Source organism: Scyliorhinus canicula, chromosome 3, assembly GCF_902713615.1.
Source record: "Scyliorhinus canicula chromosome 3, sScyCan1.1, whole genome shotgun sequence".
NCBI classification, from domain to species: domain Eukaryota; kingdom Metazoa; phylum Chordata; class Chondrichthyes; order Carcharhiniformes; family Scyliorhinidae; genus Scyliorhinus; species Scyliorhinus canicula.
The window spans coordinates 183,226,872-183,248,016 of NC_052148.1; the positions used below are offsets into that span (position 1 = coordinate 183,226,872).

General features: G+C 46.2%; 1 protein-coding gene across 18 annotated transcripts in view; it reads right to left on the bottom strand.

Moving 5' to 3' along the window:
• The window catches only part of ndst3 (N-deacetylase/N-sulfotransferase (heparan glucosaminyl) 3), a 1,441,915-nt gene that overhangs the window by 357,690 nt on the left and 1,063,080 nt on the right, over positions 1 to 21,145 (bottom strand). The gene's annotated exons all lie outside the window — the stretch shown is intronic.

Sequence of the window (21,145 nt, forward strand, 5' to 3'; positions counted from 1 at the left end):
AAAGTGAGCAGCAGTTTTGTTGGTGACTTTTGCATTGATTTTCCTTCCAGTTGCATTGAGAACCGTATATTCATCACCAGAATACCATCCCTGGATTTTTTGACATGTTAATTTCTCTCTATTTTTAAAAGCCTCCAGACACTATGGGGTGAATTCTCCACTGGCAGGATTCTCCATTCCACCATCAGTGCACTCCCACCCGCGGGTTTCCAGGCAGCATGGTGTGGCGACAACGGAAAATCCCATTGGTCAGCAGCAGAACAGAGTCCCGCTGCCAGCGACAGCTTGCTGCCGAGACACACTTGGCTGGGGAGTTGGAGAATTCACGTGCACATATTTTGACCACACTCTTGAGCTATTGCTACTGTAATAACCCTCACAAGACCCATGGGGTCGTCCTGATTGATCTCCCCATGGGACTCATGGAATACAAGCTTCCCCAGTAATGGGCGGAGGCCCTTCAGCTGGATCCCGCAGAATCAGCTTGAGCTCGCAGAATCAGCCCTTAAAAGCCGGCCCGGGTTGGGAACAGCATGATCGGTAGATCAGGTTGGAAACTATGTGCTTTGTGCCACATTGCGGCCTTTTCTTTCGGCTGAAAATAAACTCTGTTTTCATTCACCTTCTCGGGTCTCCTGAGCTTTTATACCGGGAATGACGGATTCTAGGGGCGCGATTCTCCGTTGCCCACGACGGGTCGGAGAATAGCGGGAGGGCCTTCCCGACAATTTTCACGGCCTCCAGCTATTCTCCCCCCGCTCCGGCCGCCCCCGACACGAATCGCTGCTCGCCTTTTGTTACGACGAACAGCGATTCTCCGTTTTCGCAGGCCGCAATCACACCTGCTTTCAGCGTTCGTGAAAACGGCCGCAAAGTGCCCGTCCCGGACAACCATGGCACCAATTGGCACCAAGGGTGGCATGGGCCTGCGATCGGTGCGCACCGATCGCAGGCAGCGGGTCCGATACCCGCGCACTATTTGTTCTTCCGCCGCCCTGCAGGATCAGTCCGCGGGGCGGCTGAGGGGCATGACGACCCGCGCATGCGCGGGTTTGACGCGTCTGTGTGATGACGTCATCCGCGCATGCGCTGCATCGTGCGCGTCAGCCGGCGTGATGCTTGGCGCGCGGACTTAGCGACGGTCGCTAAGCCCGCGATGCCGTTCTTCACGGGGCCCCGCTGCTAGCCCCGCCCGGGGGGGAGAATCGGGTCCCGGGAGGGGGCGCGGAGGCTGCCATGAAACACGGCCAGTTTCACGGCAGCCTTTACGATTCGCCACATTTGCGGAGAATCGCGCCCTAGATGTCCAGAATGCACCTGAATTCCTCGGAGTGAGAGCAAAGTTGATGAGATTTTATAAGTGCTGCTTTTTGGAAGGCGAGAGGCCTTAGACACAGGAGTGGAATATTGGCCCCAGAATACTGAACAGATACGGAATTTCTTCCAGGCGAAAAGTGCTGTAGGAAACAACCGGCAAAAAGTAATACCTCTGACCATCTGCGGAACCCTTATTTTCAATGTGATCAAGCACCTTACCTACCTAGCAGCCCCTGATTTAAAGTAATTTAGTGAACTCGTAACGCTAGTCAGAAATCATTATGATGGTAAACCATCAGTAAGCCTACAGAGATACTGGTTCAACACGGCCGGGTGGACCCCGGGGAATCAGTCACAGAATTCCTGCCGCACCTTGGCAAGCTGGCTGAGTATTGTGACTCTGGCTCAACCGTCCCGAAGATGTTGTGAGACCGCTTTGTGTATGGCATTAATAATATGGCGACTTAATGGGAACTGTTGGCTAAAAAGGGTCATAATACATTCCCTTTCACGTGAAGGTCCAGGAACTCCAGGGCTCCATGGACTATGAGGTACACAGCGTTAGCCGCCCCACAATGTGTAACGCTCCCCAAGGGCAGGACCTATGGGACCCAGTCACCACCTGAGCAACATTGTGGTCAGATCCATTGGCCAAGAACCAGCACAGCCTGACGAGACATCTCCTCTGAAGACAAGGAAGAAGATTCACAACAGTTGCAGAAACCGTGATAGCTGGAGACACCAGAATCGATAACGAATGTGTCCTGAGCCAGGGCTCACATACTGCCCAGCCTGATGAGGATGATTGTGTGCAACTAAATTGCATTATGGCATCTAAAGTAGCCCGAATTAAGTTAAACCCCTTGGATATGGAAATAGATATGGGGGTCGCTGTCAACAGACATCCGCAAAATTTGTTTGGGGATCCAGCATCTGGGTCTAAAGGATCTGAAGGCATGGCTGGTGATGTACAATGGGGAACCACTGACAATTATTGGGACTACGATGACCCCAGTTACCCATGGACAACAGTCAGTTCGATTGCCACTAGTAATGGTGCAGGGATCTGGACCCATCCTTCTGGACCACGGCTGGTTGGAGAGACTCTGTCTAGATTGGCAACTGCTCTTTAAAATGGTTACAGTCAGATTGCATGAGGTCCTGGGAAAACACCGGGCGGCCTTGGGAAGATAGGGGGGGCCACAGAAAAATTTATGTTGACCTGATGCCCAATCCAAATATTTCAGGAGTCATCCGGTCCCATACGCCCACTGTCAAAAGGGGATGATGAACTGAGCTGGCTGGAGAACTGTGGGATTATATGCAGATCCAATTCGCGAAATGGGCAGCACCAGTGGTCCCAGTGCTGAAGCCGAACAAGTCTGTCTGCTTGTGTGGCAACTACAAAATAACGGTCAACAAGGACTACCATTTGGACAGGTACCCAATGCCATGTGTGAAAGACATATACACGAAGTTGGCTGTGGGCCATTCTTTCTTGAAGCTGGAAATGAGCCACGTGTACCTCCAGCTGAAACTGGGCACAGTGTCCAGAAAATATCTAACCAGTAATACCCAGAGGAGATTGTACTATTACACCCGGCTCCCATTTGGGGTGTCGTTCACATGCGCTATTTTCCAGCGGGTAAAGGAAGGCATTCTTCAAGGCCTCCTCAAGGTGGCTGCCTACCTGGACGATGTGCTTATTACAGGAGCATCTGAGAAGGAACACCTGGACTACCTAGATGAAGTCCTCTGCCGAATCTCGGAAATATATGTTTACCTAATAAGGAGTAAGTGCGTCTTGCAGGCAAAGTTATATACCTAGGATACCAAGTTGACACAGACAAGTTAGAATCATAGAATTTACAGTGCAGAAGGCCATTTGGCCCATCGAGTCTGCACCGGCCCTTGGAAAGAGCATGCTACTTAAGCCCACGACTCAACCTTATCCCCGTAACCCAGTAATCCCAACTAACCTTTTTGGACACTAAGGGCAATTTGTGGCCAATCCACCTAACATGCACAGCTTTGGACTGTGGGAGGAAATTGGAGCACCCGGAGGAAACCCACACAGACACAGGGCGGATGTGCAGATTTCACACAGACAGTGACCCAAGCCTGGGACCCTGGAGCTGTGAAGCAACTGTGGTAACTGTGCAAACCAATGTGATACCGTTGCACCGGCAGAATAGAAAGTCTGAGCCATCAAGCAGGCCCCAATGCCTGAGAACATGACAGAGTAAAGGTCGTTCCCAGGGCTTTTTAATTATTACAGAAAATTTATTCCGAATTGGTACCAGACTGGCACCGCTGCAAGCGTTCCTAAAGAAGCACCAAAATGAGGCATGGAAGGCGCAGCAAGACCAACCATTTGCCAGAGTAAAGCATCATCTATTAACCTCCAGGCTACTGACACATTATGACACGTCAACTCCGCTGATCCCCACGTGCGACGCCTCCCCATATATCATCAGGTAGTGTTGGTGGGACGATGGGACAGTGCGACCGATAGCCTCACATCAAGAACCTTGGCTGAAGCAGAGCCCTGTTACACGCAAATAGAAAAGGAAGGTATGGCCGTAGTTTTGCGGTTAAAAACTTTCACCAATACGTCAAAAAATGTCATTTCACAATAATCACGGGCAACAAGCCCTGACACAACCTTTTCAAAGAAGATAAAATCATACTGCCAATAGCCTCAGCCAGGATCCACCAATGGGCATTGCTGTTGGCAGCATACAAATATACTTTTGAGTATTTCCCCGATGCACAGATGGCGCACATAGATGCCCTTGGCCGAATTTTGCTGCCTATATGCTCCCTCCACCCCTGCCAGTAGCAGACAAAGTTGTATTGGCACTAAATTTCATGGACATGTTATCTGTGAGGACCTCAGAAATTCGTGCATGGACTCAAAAGGACCCTACATTGGCAGAACAGCACCACGTCATCCTACATGGGGGCTTACAGGGGAAACTTCCAGAAGAATTGCGAACATTCGTAATTAAGCAACAGGAGTTTATTGTAGAGGATGGCATCATCCTAAGGGGAGCCCATGTGGTCGTTCGAGACAAGACCGAAAAGCCATTTTGTTGGACTTGCACAGTGGACATCCAGGGGTTTCCAAAATGGAGATGCTCGCCAGGAGCTACATGTGGCCAGGGCTCAGTGGCGATATTGAGAGGTTGGTGCAGCAGTGTGCGGCATGCCAAGAACATCACACGTTCCTGACATCAGCCTCACTCCACCCATGGGAGTGGGTGCTCTTGGGTGCATTTGCACGTCGACTTTGCCGGGCTCTTTCCGGGGTAAATGTTTCTGCTGCTGATCGATGCCCGCTCAAAGTGGATGGATGTATACTGGGTGCCTTTCATCACTTTGCGAGTCACCATAGAGAAACTAAGCCAATCATTCAGCATTCACAGCATTTCAGAGGTGCTCGTCACCGATAACAGTACCCTTCTCACACATGAGGAATTTCAGGGGTTTATGCAGACAAACGGGGTGAAGCACATTCGAGCGCCCCATATCACCCTTCTTGGAACGGATGAGCGGGCAGTGCAAACCTTCAAGAGGGCTATGAGAAAACAAACTACGGGATCAGTTGAAAGAAAACTGGCATGCTTCTTATATAATTGTTGGACCATGCTGCATTTTTACAACTAGGGTAGTAACAGCAGAGATACTGATGGGTCGACGGTTCCGGACCCATTTAAGTCTGACATTTCCCAATCTTGGCGAGTAGGTGGAGAAGAAACAAGACCTCCAGAAGCGGTACGATGGCTCCTGAAATACACGTCTGGAATTTTGGGGACGATGCCCGGTGGATACCAGGGCAATAGTGTAGAAAACATTACCAATCTCTGATATGGCCAAAACAAGAGAACAGATTGTACGCAAGCATGTGAACCACCTCGAAGGCAGGGAGCCCGCACCAGAGGCAGCCTCGCCAGAAGAATTGGTCGCTTGTCCCCCTTGCCTACCATCCATTAACTAAGTAGCACAAGCCTTCAGGGACCAGGACCCAGGCTTGCATGAGTTGGAAGACTCAGCATCAGTTATGGATATGGAATACTTAACACTTTTGGAGGACAGTCTGGTCAGAGACAGACGTCCGATAGGATACCTCTGCCGGACGGCATGAAAACGATGCTCCCCGACTCAGTCCACACACCTCCAACCCAGCACCACTGCTGTTGGAAGCACAGCCATGGGCAAAGAGATGAATCAGACTCCTCTGCTTCCAGAGGGACCTTTGGACTTCGGCGGAATAAGGGATGTGATAACTCTCACAAGACCCACAGGGTTGACCCGATTGGCCTAACTGTGGGACACATAGAATATGAGCTTCCTCTCACGAGACCCTTCACTGAGGCTCATAGAAGCAACTCTTAAAAACTGGCCCGGATTGGCACTGGCATGATCGGTAGTCCTGGTTGGGACCTATGTGCTGTGTGCCGTGTTGTGGCTTTTTCTTTTGGCTGAAACGAAACCTCCATTTGAATAGCATTCTCAGGTCTCCAGCGCATTTGTAACTACTCAATGCTTCTCACCTAAGACGTTTCCAACATTAAAGGTTGTGCGTCAAATATATAACATTAGCCACATTACAACCTTCTGAACGTAACATCACAAGTTCAATAATTTTAGATCATGAATCCCAAAAAGTTGGTTTGCAGGTGCAGCAGGTAATTAAGGCGCAAATGGAATGTTTTCCTTCATTGATGGAGGGATGAAGTTTGAAAACAGGGAGGTTATGTTGCAGCTGTATAGGGTGCTGGTTGAGGCCACACTGGGAGTACTGTGTACAGTTTTGGTCTCTACTTGAGAAAGGATGTACTGGCACTGGAGGGGGTGCAGAGGAGATTCACTAGGTTGATTCCGAGTTGAGAGGATTAGGTTATGAGGAGAGACTAAATAGACTGGGACAATACTCATTGGAATTTAGGAGGATGAGGGGGGATCTGATTGAAACACATAAAATTCTGACGGGAATAGATAATATAGAAGCAGGGAGGTTGTTCCCACTTGCGGGCGAAACTAGAACTCAAGGGCATAGCCTCAAAATAAGGGGAAGCAGATTTAGGACCGAGTTGCAGACGAATATTTTCACCCAAAGGGTTGTGAATATGTGCAATTCCCTGTCCAGTGAAACAGTTGAGGCTACCTCATTGGAGGTTTTTAAGACAAAGATAGATGGATTTTTGAACAATAAAGGAATTAATGGTTATAGTGAGCGGGAGGGTAAATGGAGCTGAGTCCACAAAACGATCAGTCATGATGTTACTGAATTGCGGAGCAGGCTCGAGGGGCCAGCTAGCCTACTCCTGCTCCTCGTTCTGATGTTCTCATAACCACCACTCCCAATTTTTTGAGCAGCAGGTTCTTGGAATGGTTCTGTTTTTGTCATTTTCAGATCTATTTTGCATTTATTTACTTGTTCCATTTCCACTCCTTCTTGCCTTGCACTATTATTCCTTCTGTAATTTAATCACTTCTCCCTTCCACCCTGTTGCAGACCTTTTCCATTTGTCTTTCTTCCTCTTTTTCTCATCACTGTACTTACTTAGATCACTCTGAAACCTGTTATATCTATAATACTTTCAAATATTGATGAAAATTCACAGCTTGAAATGTTCGGCTCAATCTTCCTCATCCCGCAGAGATGGGTCTAAAGGAAGGACTGGAAATAGACTTGAAGGATAGAGCATGAGTGACAAATTCCCACCTCTGGATGAGTTTACCAGAGGCAGGAGAACGATGGCAGCAGCAGGTAGCCAAAGGACATCAATTATGGGCCTAATAAGAGGAATTGGGAGGACTCTTCTCATATTCGTGACATCAGAATACCAAACCAGGATCCGTGGAGGTGGACTCCTAGTGGCAGACTGGGTGATCATTGACTTCATCAGCAGCAGGGGAGGCGATGGTATGATAGTATTGTCATTGGTAGTGATATTGTCACTGGACTAGCAATCCAGAGACCTAGGATAATGCTCTGGGGACAGAGGTTCAAATCCCACCACAGCAGATGGTGAAATTTGAATTCAATAAAAGGTTGGAATTAAAAGTCCAATGATAACCTTAAAACCATTGTTGTAAAAACTCATCTGGTTCACTCATGTAGTTTAGGGAAGGAAATCTGCTCTACTCAACTGGTCTGGCCTATATGTGACTCTGGATCCACACCAATGTGGTTGACTCTTAAGTGCCCTCTGATATGGCCTAGCAAGCCACTCAGTACAAGAGTAATTAGAGACGCTAATCCCACGAAGGAATTAAAATAAAGGTAGTAAAGGCCGCACTTCTGCGCAAACAATTTCACTCTAATGGATTCACCAGCCTCAATTCAATTTATTATTGAAATCTTTTGCACGTTTCCTAGAGAGCCTCCATTTTGAGGCTCTCTCACACTTTAATTGATCTCCTATTGTGGCTGCCGGCCTTCCGAAGCAATAGGTCCTAATGGACCTGCAGGCTCATAAACCTACCCTTAACTGGAGGCTGCCTCCCAATGGATCACTCTGGAGAATGCTCTATAGACCCATGTGGGAGCTGGGCCCAGACAGGATTCTGATTCTTGAAAATAAACAATCACCATGAGATTCTACGTGTTAACTCTTTTACTCTCTCCATAAATGTTGCCTGGCCGTATGAGCACTTTCAGCATTTTCTGTTCACATTTGAGATTTCCAACATTTGCAATATAAAAGGTTAGCAAAGGTTTTGCTGGAAACCATTATCCAAAAGAACTGAGCAACTGTACTTCGTACTAAATCAACTCAATACAAATTCAGTTTTTGTTTCATTCCCAGTAATTCTCTACAGTCCCCGCTAATCATTCATGGTTTTAGCAAAAGAGCTGCTCAATAATCTGGTGGTGGATGCAACAAAAATGAAAGACTTTGCTGATTGGGTCAGAGTACTAACTAACATGATTGCAATTTGAGTGAAGAGCAGGCGATTTAGCAGAGCATTTGACAAACACTTGCATTAATCTACATGCTCCTTACATTCATTAAATACATTCTGCCTGCGAACCACGAGACCATAGGTAGGTCTCAAGTGAAATCTGCTCGCAGTTTCAGTTTTCTTTCCAATAATCACAAATGCACTGCGCAAAGCGCACACATCTGTAGACTGCTTTCAGTGGGGAGAAGTTAACTGCCATGGAAAGCAATCGGCTGAAACAAGCCAAAGGAAAACACAAGAGACATGTGTCTGAGTTAAAGATATCTTCAACACAAAGTCAGAAGGCATTGTTCTGGAAGATTTTAATTACAGAAAAGAAAAACCAAAAGGGAAAAAAAAAACTCTGGGATGTGCTGCAAAATTAACAATGAGCTTTTAACCAATTTAAGATTTAGTCGAGTTAATGAAGTCTTAACTCACAAATAATTACTTTATCGATCTTTTTCAACAGTTTTATTTTCAAACAACAGAAATCCTTTAATCTGGGTTAATAAAACATCGAACCACTGTGTCAGGGGAAAACCGTGTTTGTCTGAAGAATTCACATGACAATTCATCCGCAGTTTTTTTTGTTCCTACCTTTTTTTAATCTCCATTACGTAAACAAACATTCTGACTTCTAAGTAGGCCAGTTACATAATGCTAAACGCTGAATCTTCTGGAACTTCCCACACCAATCAGGATCAAAGATCAGACAAGACCCTGAATTGCAAAGCAGTAGATTTACTGCCAGCCAAGTCCATCCCAATATATTATCACTGGACACTGCCAAATAACACATTGCCCCAGTGTCTCCTTGGGCCACATAGCACAGAACACTGGGGGGTGTTCTTGGACAAGTCGAAACAAGACATTATACTGGGGCGTCCCTGTTTAAAAGTAAAAGCTGCCGTGTTGTAGAAGCCAGCACAACTGAGAATAAAGGAATTGCACAAGCAGGGTTTAAACAGGGAAAGCAAGGTTTAAACATCCTTACAGTTGCCAAAGCCCTTAAACTAGAGCCCCTATACAAGAGCTCGCCTCCATCTGTCCCCATATGGAGCGCGGCTCCCCAATGCACCCCAGCACCTTCTCCATTTTGACCATCCATTTGTAAACTGGAGGGCTGGTTTAGCTCAGTGGGCTAGACAGCTGGTTTGTGTTGCAGAACAAGGCCAGCAGCGCTGGTTCAATTCCCGTACCCGCTGAGAATTCTGAATTCTCCCTGTGTAGCCTGAACAGGCGCCGGAATATGGCGACTCGGGGCTTTTCACAGTAACTTCATTGCAGTGTTAATGTAAGCCTACTTGTGACAATAAAGATTATTTATTTTATTACTGTTATAACCTGCCTGCTTACCATTGGCTGGGGACTAATGATTTCTCCACCTCCCTCATTGGGGAAGCTCATACTCCCACAGGATTGTGGGATTGTCATTAGTCCCCAGCCAATGGTAAGCAGGCAGGTTATAACAATTACTATTATCATTTATTTAAAAGAGCAATTTGGTTAATGCTAGACCCCTGACTGCTGGTCCCTCTGAGGTAATGCGCTATGGATTCTTGGGTTTTGCCCGCCCAAATGAAGGAGGCCACTAATTTATTAATCCTCATTTTGGAAGGAATAACAGGAAGACAGAGTACTGGGCTAATGGTAAGATTCTTGGTAGTGTGGATAAGCAGAGAGATCTCTGTGTCCATGTACATAGATCCCTGAAAGTTGCCACCCAGGTTGAGAAGGTTGTTAAGAAGGCGTACGGTGTGTTAGCTTTTATTGGTAGAGGAAGTGAGTTTCGGAGCCATGAGGTCATGTTGCAGTGGTACAAAACTCTGGTGCGGCCGCATTTGGAGTATTGCGTGCAATTCTGGTCGCCGCATTATAGGAAGGATGTGAAAGCATTGGAAGGGTGCAGAGGAGATTTACCAGAATGTTGCCTGGTACGGAGGGAAGATCTTATGAGGGAAAGCTGAGGTACCTGAGGCTGTTTTCGTTAGAGAGAAGGTTAAGAGGTGACTTAATTGAGGCATACAAGATGATCAGAGGATTAGATAGGGTGGACAGTGAGAGCCTTTTTCCTCGGATGGCGATGCCCAGCACGAGGGGACATAGCTTTAAATTGAGGGTAGATAGATATAGGACAGATGTCAGAGGTAGGTTCTTTACTCAGAGAGGAGTAAGGGCATGGAATACCCTGCCTGCAACAGTAGTGGACTCGCCAACACTAAGGGCATTCAAATGGTCATTGGATAGACATATGAACAATAAGGGAATAGTGTAGATGGGCTTTAGAGTGGTTTCACAGGTCAGCGCAACATCGAGGGCCGAAGGGCCTGTACTGCGCTGTAATGTTCTACGTTCTATGTTCTAAAAAAGATTTTGGGAGAAAAATGGAGAGACATTAAAAACTTGGGAAGATACTAATTTTTATTGTCTGGATCTTGCCTGCCAAGGACAGGGGGAGGTTGTCCCACTTCTGCAAGTCGGATCTCACCCGTTTTACCAGACCAGCATAATTCAATCTATGGAGCGAGAGCCAATTATATGCCACTTGAATACCCAGATAACGAAAGCTTCCTCTGGCAAGTCGAAAAGGAATCATTAAACATGTCCACTAATAATGGCATTAACTGGCCCACAAACGTCTAATAAAATTCAATGGGAAACCCATCAATGCTAGGGGGTTTATCTGTTTACATCAATCCAATGCCTCTGAGGTCGATGATCTTTATCTGATGAGAGTCATCCCTAATCCGAACCCAAAGTAAGACTTTAACTATGCACGAACATACAAAGCAGTACCATACAGCCCCTCAAGTTGACTCGGCCATTCGGAAAGATAATGGCTGATCGGACATAGCTTCAACTCCATATTCCCACCTAACCACGATATCCACTGAATCTGCCGTTAGTCAAGAATCTACTTCAGCCATAAACAAATATTCACTGCTCTCTGGGAAAGGGAGTCCCAAAGATTAAAGGCACTCTGACAGAGAAAAATTCTCACCTCAGTCTCTCTCCACAGATGCTGCCTGACCTGTTGAGCATTTCTACAAAAACGTTTCTTTTCACATTAGAAAAGTAATGGTCAGATTTCTTTTTTAAAAATATTTTTATTTCCCTCCTTGGTCACATTTTCTCCCAAAATTACACCCACCAACAAAACAATAAGCAGTAACGAATACAATCTCAATCCCCATATTTCACAACAACAATCCCATCCTCCCACCAACCCCCAAACAGCAGCCCACATGTTAAGATAAACAAATAACAAAAAGGAATCAGGAATCACCCACAATCACCATTAACAGATACAGTCCCCCCCCAACCCTCCTAACAATCACCCCCTTAATGTTTGATGTTATCCAATTCTTGAAAGTGCATAATGAATAATGTCCATGAATTGTAGAACCATTCCATCCTTCCCCTCAGTTCAAACTTAAACTTCTCAAGAGTTAAGAATTCCAAAGGTCCCTCTGCCACGCCAGGGAACAGGATGGAGAGGGTGCTCTCCATCAACAGGATCTGCCTTTGGCCGATCAACGAGGCGAAGGCTACATCTGCCTCCGCACCCGTTTCCAACCCCTGCTGGTCCGACACCCCGAATATGGCCTCCCGAGGGCCCAGGTCAGTTTCACGTGCACCACTTTAGAGATTACCCTAAAAACCTCCTTCCAGTAATCCTCCAGCTTTGGACAGGACCAAAACATATGAACGTGATTCGCGGGGCCCCTATGTAATGTTCACACATATCTTCTACCCCCTCAAAGAGCCAGCTCATCCTCACCCTTGTGAGGTGTGCTCTGTACACCACCTTCAGCTGTATCTGCCCCAACCTTGCGCACAAAGTGGAAACGTTCACTCTCCGGAGCACCTCACACCAGAACCACCATATCCTCTCCCAACTCTTCCTCCCACTTTGCTTTGATCCCCTCCAGTGGTGCCTTCTCCTCTTTCAAAATAGCCCCGTAAACCGCTGACACTACCCCCTTCTCCAGTCCCTCTGTTGTCAGCACCTCCTCTAGCAATGTGGAGGCCGGCTCCATCGGGAAGCTCTGTATTTCCTTCCTGGCAAAATCGCGAACCTGCATGTATCTAAACATTTCCCCCTGCTCCAGTCCATACTTTGCTCCCAGCTCCTTCAATCCTGCAAACCGACCCCCAAGAAACAAATCTTTTAGTGTCTTAATGACCTTCTCCTCCCAACTCCGCAAATTTCTGTTCCACTTCCCTGACACAAATCTATGGTTCCCCCGAATCGGCATTTCCCTTGACCCTGCCCCCCAACCTGAAGTATTGCCGAGACTGCCTCCAAATTCTCAATGAAGCTACTTTTACCGGAGTCTCTGAATATTTTCCCGGGGCCATCAGGAGTGGCGCTGTTGCTAGTGCCTTCAATCCCAACCCCCCGCACAAACTCTCCTCCATTCTGACCCACTGGGAATCAACCCCTCTGACCCAGCTCCGCACCTTCTCCACATTCACCACCCAGTAAGAATACATCAGGTTCGGAAGACCCAAACCCCTTGCCTGCCTTCCCCTCTGTAGCAGCACCTTTCTAACTCTGGCCACCTTCCCGCCCCATATGAACGAGGTAATCATTCCTTCAATCTCTCTAAAAAATGCCTTTGGCAGGAAAATTGGCAGGCACTGAAAAATAAACAGAAATCATGGCAACACGTTCATTTTAACTGCCTGTACCTGATCGGCCAGTGACAGAGGGAGACCATCCCACCTTGCCAGATCAGCTTTCACTCTCCCCACTAAACTAGAAATGTTGTACCTATGGAGCCACCTCCAATCCCGGGCAACCTGCACCACAGGTATCTAAAGTGAGTCTCTGCCATATGGAATGGCAGACCCCCCCCCCCACCTCTGCCCTCACCCCCGGCCGAGAAGTAATGGTCAGGTGTAAGTCAGTTTGAGACTGTAATCTCATCTCAAGTTTCATGCTGTACAACTTTGTGCGGTTCTTTCTGTTTGATTATCATTACTTGGTTATCAGTTATTTAATAACTGCCTCAGGCGGTATAGTGGACTTGTCAGTGCTCAGAAATGACATTACACTGAACAAACAACAGTCTCAACTCAGCCATACTTCCCTTCCCATAGCTGAACAAAGGCCTGTGGCAATCTTCCAAGTAAGAAGAAAAAACTCTAAAAATGCTACTGCAAATTAACATAGTGTTTTAAATAAACGCATCAGCCGACAGAAATTTGACATGACGACACTGTCAGCAAATTAATTATGGGAGAGTACAGGGTAGCCAAAATGAACATGTCAGTGACCCATGCACTTTAAGTGACCCCATCATTGGTGGAAATGTCTTTTTCACATAAATTGTCACATATAGCTACATGGACATCACCAGGTCTTAGCATTGTGCAAATGTAGCAACTGGACATTTTAGAAGAGTACTAATAGGCATCATCGTAAAAAGTGGAGACGGTGAAGCCTCAACCTACAACTTACATAGGTATATAATTTCATATTTAAACTTAAAAGGGCTAAAAATTGGATTGCTCTCCTTTGTGGGTGCATGGGTTGCACTTGGACCTGAACTTTCATGGAGAATCTACACTTTAGCTATAATGGCACCAGGACGTTGGATCTGAAGACCACCCCCTCCTCCACCCCTCCACACTCCTGACAGATTCTATTTCACCAGTAAGGGAATGAGATGTGATTCGGGAAACCGGAACAGCAGGGCCATTTTGAACTCAGTGCAGAGTTTTTAAACAGTGAATATGAAAGTGCATAAAAAGTAGATAAGGATGTGGAATTGTCAAGCTGCTATGTTATGCTATGTTATTTAAATCACCTGCTCATGAAATAGTTAAAAAAATAACCTTTCAAAAATAAAAAAAAATTCTGTTTGCAATTTCAAGATTTGTTGACATCGCCTGAGCATTACAGTATTAATATTGCTTGACTGTTTTTAAAATGTATAATTGTCACAATGGTGGTCATGGGTGATATTTAGAGTGAAGTTTTAAATAGATTCTTAGCTCTTTATTTTATTTTATCTCAGCATGGCTCCTGAGGTCTGCCATTGTGGATAGTGGGTGAATTGACAACGGGTGGTTAGTCACGGTATGAATTAGTACTAACTTGACATAGGGGCTATAAGGGGCCATGGAGAGTTGAGGGACATAAAAGGGTATGAGGGGCCGTAGGGTTGGGTTGGGGGTGAGGGCTGTTTTCGGTTTTAATGTTTTTACCATAACTGGGATGAACTCCCAGAGTGAACCTTTTAAGCAGCCCACCTCGGCACTGTTTCCAGGGGGTGTGGGCCCAACTCCAGTATGTACCTGCTCCCCTGGAATGAAAACCTGATTACGCGGGGCTGTTTCTCCAGTGTTGGGTGCGTCGAGCTGGGTGCTTTCTCAACTCTGTGCATCCATCTTGGGAGTGAAGATCTGAGCCCCACTGCATAAGCCTCATATTGCTTCCCTCTTTGAATGATTGCAGCAATCAGTTCAGCATGACCTGTTCTGCTGGCTGGGTGAGTGCACAGCAATGTCTTCAACGGCATGCATCAATAGCACATGTTTCAGGTAGCCTGCACCTCAAAGGGGAACAGAACTTATTTCACAGAAGCTACTGTTGACTGTTCTGCAAGTAGTTGTAAGGGAAAGGAGCAACAAGCAAGATAGGTTCTTGAATGTGGTGCTGGTGGTCTTAGTCCAGGAGATTGACAACAGGGGCCATGATTCACTGAGGCCAAAGAGCTCTCTAGGAACACTGTCAATAGGGAATGGGAATGGGTATTCAGTGAGGCCAGCTCCTGGAGAGTGGCCCTGCGAACCTGCCAGCAGTGTCCCAAGAAGTTCAATGACATATGAACATATGCACAAGGAGCAGGAGCAGGCCATTCAGCACTTCATGCTATGGCGGGTCTGATAGTGACCTATATCCCGCCTACCCCCTTACTTACCTAGAATCTATCCATATCTGCCTTAAAAATATTCAAATACTACTTCCACCATATTTTCAGCAGACAGTTCCAAAGACTCAAAGCTTTGAGAGAAAACATAATGTCTCATCTCTATTTTAAATGGGCGACCCTTTAGTTGTAAATAGTGACCTTTAATTCTGGATTCTCCCACAAGAGGAAACAACCTCTCCACATCTGTCCTGTCAATACCCCTCAGGATCTTATATGTTTCAAAAAAGTGGCCTCATGCAAGTGGTGAAGATCAGTTTATGCATTTTCACATTGCATCTCCAAACAGCACAGTACCAGCCTCTCAAGCTGCTTAATGCACCACACTCCTGTCACTTATCCATCAGCAATCTCTCAAGGTCCAGACTCGCGTCTAACATCTACATACCCAACCTCATCCTCACACACTCACCAATCATACCAGCCTCACAAGCAATCTCACAGCTTCCACATGTCTCCAAATATTCAGTAATGGTGACTACATCATCCAAATACACTGACAGACTTCCCTCTCTCTCCCAGGACAAGATAATACATAACCTCAGGGAGCAGGGTAAAACTAGAAATGAACAGGCATGCCTGCATCACCAGAGGCAAACGTACTCCACTTCATGGGCTCTGCTGTGACAGAGGCTGTTGCATCTGGTGCCACTGGGAGAATTCCAGGATGACACTGTGTTCCTGTCTCATTGCCCTTCTCAAATCCTACCGAATGCTTTTCCTGTTACCCAGCACCAAGTGCAAGCAGCAGATAGCATAACTATGAACCTTTTGCTTTCCACTGATCTCAACACTTCCCTACTAATTGTCTGATTTCAGGTAGCCAACGAACTGGCGACCGCCAGCCACAGTAGCATCAAGAGGAAAGGCTAAAAGCTGCACCACAGCTTCACTGAACATGCATCATCAATTGTTTGGACATTCAATGCTACTTGCTCAGATTCTGGCAATGCACTTACCTTAGAGATGAAGATCTGCATGTGGTGAGTTACCAGCCATGAGTGGATAACAGACAGGCAAGGGGCAGAGAACAGTCCATCTGCCAGCTCCACGGATGGTGGGGTTTCAGACAAGTTCTGCTGGAGGGGATGATGATGTGGAATTCAGCAGGTTGGCATACAGGATAATGCTAATGAGCAGGCACACAGAGATAACTGGGGCATTGGTAGCCCTGTCGGACAACCTTGTGTCATTGCCAATAAGCACTGAGTCCTGCTCCAACTTTCAGAGAGTTTTCCATCCAGCTTCGAGCCAATCCTTTCCAACATTGAAGTGTTGGCCAATCCATGACAACACTTGTGGACCTGGCTGTGATGCAGCATTTGGTGGCGGAGGCCTCATCTGACATTGCAGCTCAGATGGACATGAACCAATGTCTCAGTGGTGCAGTGGAAGCTCAGACTGAGGTCAAGAAAGCCCTCACAGCAACCCAGCAACCTGTCCTCCAACCGATTACTAGGACTGCTGCAGTGCCACCCGAGAGGAATGCAATGAAATAGGCATGGTCACAGAGCAAATACACGTGAATGGAGCGGAATCCTTTGTGGTGACTGTACCTTGTTGACTTGTGAGCCAAGTGCGAGCAGCCAATGCCTCCCTGCACTATTAGGAATCCCACTATCCTGAAACAATCATAGAATTTACAGTGCAGAAGGTGGCCATTCGGCCCATCGAGTCTGCAGCGGCTCTTGGAAAGAGCACCCTACCCAAGGTAAACACCTCCACCCTATCCCCATGACCCAATAACCCCACCCAACACCAAGGGCAATTTTGGACACTAAGGGCAATTTATCATGACTAATCCACCTAACCTGCACATCTTTGGACTGTGGGAGGAAACCCGAGCACCCGGAGGAAACCCACGCACACATGGGGAGGATGTGCAGACTCCGCACAGACAGTGACCCAAGCCGGAATCGAACCTGGGACTCTGGAGCTGTGAAGCAATTGTGCTATCCACAATGCTACCGTGCTGCCCTGGGAACAAGCAAGGTTCCTGCAGCTCTTGCTCTTTTCTGATGAAAAAGAAGATAATGAAATCTCTTCTCCGTGTCTGCAGGGTCTCCATCACCTCTAAAATGCAGTGAGAACACCAAATGGGAAATGTTGGCAATGCCACTTGTTCCTGTCAGAAAGGATTTGGTTGTCAGCAAGTCAAGAGGGATGATGACTGGTAGCAGAGTACTGGTGCTGTGGACCTGCACATTCTGAAGATAAAGGTGGAACATTTCCTCGGTGAATTACGGGCATCTCAAGCATTGTTCCTGGCTGAGGTGGAGGAGGGAGAACATAGAACATAGAACACTACAGAGCAGTACGGGCCCTTCGGCCCTCGATGTTGCGCCGACCTGTGAAACCATCTGAAGCCTATCTGACCTACACTATTCCATTTTCATCCATATGTCTATCCAGTGACCACTTAAATGCCCTTAAAGTTGGCGAGTCTACTACTGTTGCAGGCAGGGCGTTCCACACCCCTACTATTCTCTGAGTAAAGAAACTGCCTCTGATATCTGTCCTATATCTATCACCCCTCAATTTAAAGCTATGTCCCCTCGTGTTGGTCATCACCATCCGAGGAAAAAGGCTCTCACTGTCCACCCTATCTAACCCTCTGACTATCTTATATGTCTCTATTAAGTCACCTCTCAGCCTTCTCCTCTCTAACGAAAACAACCTCAATTCCCTGAGCCTTTCCTCGTAAGACCTTCCCTCCATACCAGGCAACATCCTAGTAAATCTCCTCTGAACCCTTTCCAAAGCTTCCACATCCTTCCTATAATGTGGTGACCAGAACTGCACGCAGTACACCAGGTGCGGTCGCACCAGAGTTATGTACAGCTGCAGCATGATCTTGTGGTTCCGAAACTCAATCCCCCTGCTTATAAAGGCTAGCACACCATATGCCTTCTTAACAGCCCTATTAACCTGGGTGGCAACTTTCAGGGATTTATGTACCTGGATGCCGAGATCTCTCTGTTCATCTACACTACCAAGAATCTTGCCATTAGCCCAGTACTCTGCATTCCTGTTACTCCTTCCAAAGTGAACCACCTCACACTTTTCCGCATTAAACTCCATCTGCCACCTCTCAGCCCAGCTCTGCAGCTTATCTATGTCCCTCTGTATCCTATAACATCCTTCAGCACTATCCACAACTCCACTGACCTTCATGTCATCTGCAAATTTACTAACCCATCCTTCTACACCCTCTTCCAGGTCATTTATAAAAATGACAAACAGCAGTGGCCCCAAAACAGATCCTTGCGGTACACCACTAGTAACTGCACTCCAGGATGAACATTTGCCATCAACCACCACCCTCTGTCTTCTTTCAGCTAGCCAATTACTGATCCAAACCGCTAAATCACCTTCAATTCCATACTTCCTTATTTTCTGCAATAGCCTACCGTGGGGAACCTTATCAAACGCCTTACTGAAATCCATATACACCACATCAACAGCTTTACCCTGATCCACCTGTTTGGTCACCTTCTCAAAAAACTCAATAAGGTTTGTGAGGCATGACCTACCCTTCACAAAACCGTGTTGACTATCGCTAATCAACTTGTTCTTTTCAAGATGATTATAAACCCTATCTCTTATAACCTTTACCAACATTTTACCCACAACCGAAGTAAGGCTCACAGATCTATAATTACCAGGGTTGGTAGGTCCTCCTGTGGGAGAGCCCTCCTCTTCCACCCTCTGTTACAGACTCAGGGAGATGACAACTACACCCCCCCCCCCCCCCCTCCCCATACCTTTAGAAACCTTTCTATGTTCAGGTCTTTTACTCTTATACTTTCCTCTCAGGATGCAGTCATTCTTCCCTCTGAAACCAAGAAGCCCCCAAAACTCTTCGAAGAGCACACCACAATACCTTCACAAACTTTGCAACAGTAAAAGTGATACAAAAGCACCTCACATTCAAGTTGGATGGCTCACCCTTTAAACAGCATTTGTGGGGAGGTTCCCTCATGCAGCTGAACACATGTTGAGTTGTGAGTGATTCGAAAAGGCAGTACCTGGGCCATTGCAGTCCAGGTTTGTAGAATATGTATCAAATCAGCCTAAGGAGCTGTTTGACGTCACCATCTGCTCACAGTCACAGTTTCTGACACAAACATGGCGCACACGTATGTGTGGCCATGGCAGAAATGGCTGCAAGCACCCTGCCTGCCATTTTGAAGGTGTCTGGCTTTTCTCGTGCTGGCTCCAATGATGCCAATAATGCTATGAAACTGAATTTTGCAGCCAACATAGTTACTGTATATGGAAACTGAAGGTTAATATTAATTAAAACAGAACTCTTGATAGATATAAAGTGAAGCTCATACAAAATACCAAAAGGAAAGCTAGCTTTCAAATTAGCACAAAGTCCAGCTTGACTGAGTATTGTGAGCCAAAGTGGTTAACTTGGGAGATTTGGTATGTGAGGGAATTTGGTACAGTGAAGGAGGAGGTACTATTCCGGTCTTTTACAGAACAAGGGATGATCTGAGCATTTCACAGAATCTGCTGGAACAGGAACGAAACATTGTTGATTTATTGAGTTATTGATTTATTGATGTCTTTAGGTACTGATTGAGTGCACAGCTAGAGAATGAAATTGTTCAATAGGCCATGACAGTGAAAAGGTAGTCATTGTTTCAGATAATGAATAAACTAGTGAACTTTAGGGTCACGTCTGCAGAAATTCAGACATTGTTTCAACTAATGTTTCATGTTTCATACATTGAATAGACCATTGTATTCCAGTGCATTTAGTGATACAAATGGATCAAACAATTAGTTACAGCATGGTTGATGGTTAACCATGGCGTGAAATAGTATTCTCGTAAGGCAGCGCACATAGACATTGAATTGTTCTTGTCGGATACCAGTCAATCTTAGGTAATGCCCAATATTTAATTAATAAATTGTCCTTTAAGTAAGGCATCTATTGAACGAACCCGGAGGTGTCAGCTGAGAATTAGAAACCTATGAGAGTAAATGAGGGACTAAACCATAGATAAGGATTCCCTTAAGAGTAAGACCTCGTAGTCAAGGACTCATTCCAGAGTTCCTGCCTTCCTGAATTCTTGAAGAATTCCATTTGTTTATTTTTAAATAATTTCTTTATGCTTTTATGATTAATGAACTCTTTGCCATGTAGTTGACTAACTCATGTATTGTTTGACATTTCGTTTTTAGGTTTTGATTTAGTTCTTTTGAAAGTGTGTTGAAGTGAATAATTAGCAACAAAGTTGTATTTTGGACACCTCCAATCAACCGGACAACTCTTATTAGAAGGTAGAATAAGAGATCGTACAACGGAGAAGAGAGGCTGCTGAGAGCAGGTCCCAAGCTAAAGAACAGAATGGTCCTGAAACCAGGAGACGGACAGAAGCAAGTTCCAAGAAGAGCTTCTAGTCAAAGAAACAAAGAACAGGAATCTTAAAAAACGTTTTGCTCAGTGGTGCTAAGAGTGGGGAGCAGAGAGAGGCTCCAAAATGTCAAAGTTGCAGAAAGCAGATCGAAATGTTGGTGGCTCCTTATTACGGGCATGTGAGCAGTAGTGTTCTGTTGGTCCAGCTGGGATCTGAGAGAGTATGTGGAAGGCAAAGCTTGAATGCATGGGCAGAGGAATACCTGAAGGAGTGGTTGAAACCCTGAAGGAGAGGTTGAAACCCTGGAGGTGAATCTTTGGTGAAGACATTTGAGAGAAAGCATCATTTGGGAGAAGATTCCAAGGTATGTTCTGCGAGTGGGGAGATTGGAAACCCTTGTATCAAAGACAGAGTTCTAGTGAGACCATTTGGCTCACAGTGTGACAAGTACCTGGGGGAATGGATGAGAAACCCATAGAAGTTACTTTGGGTGGCATCTGCCACTTGGTTTCAGTGTGTGTCTGACCACAGTTTGTCTATTTGTTTACATGTACTGGG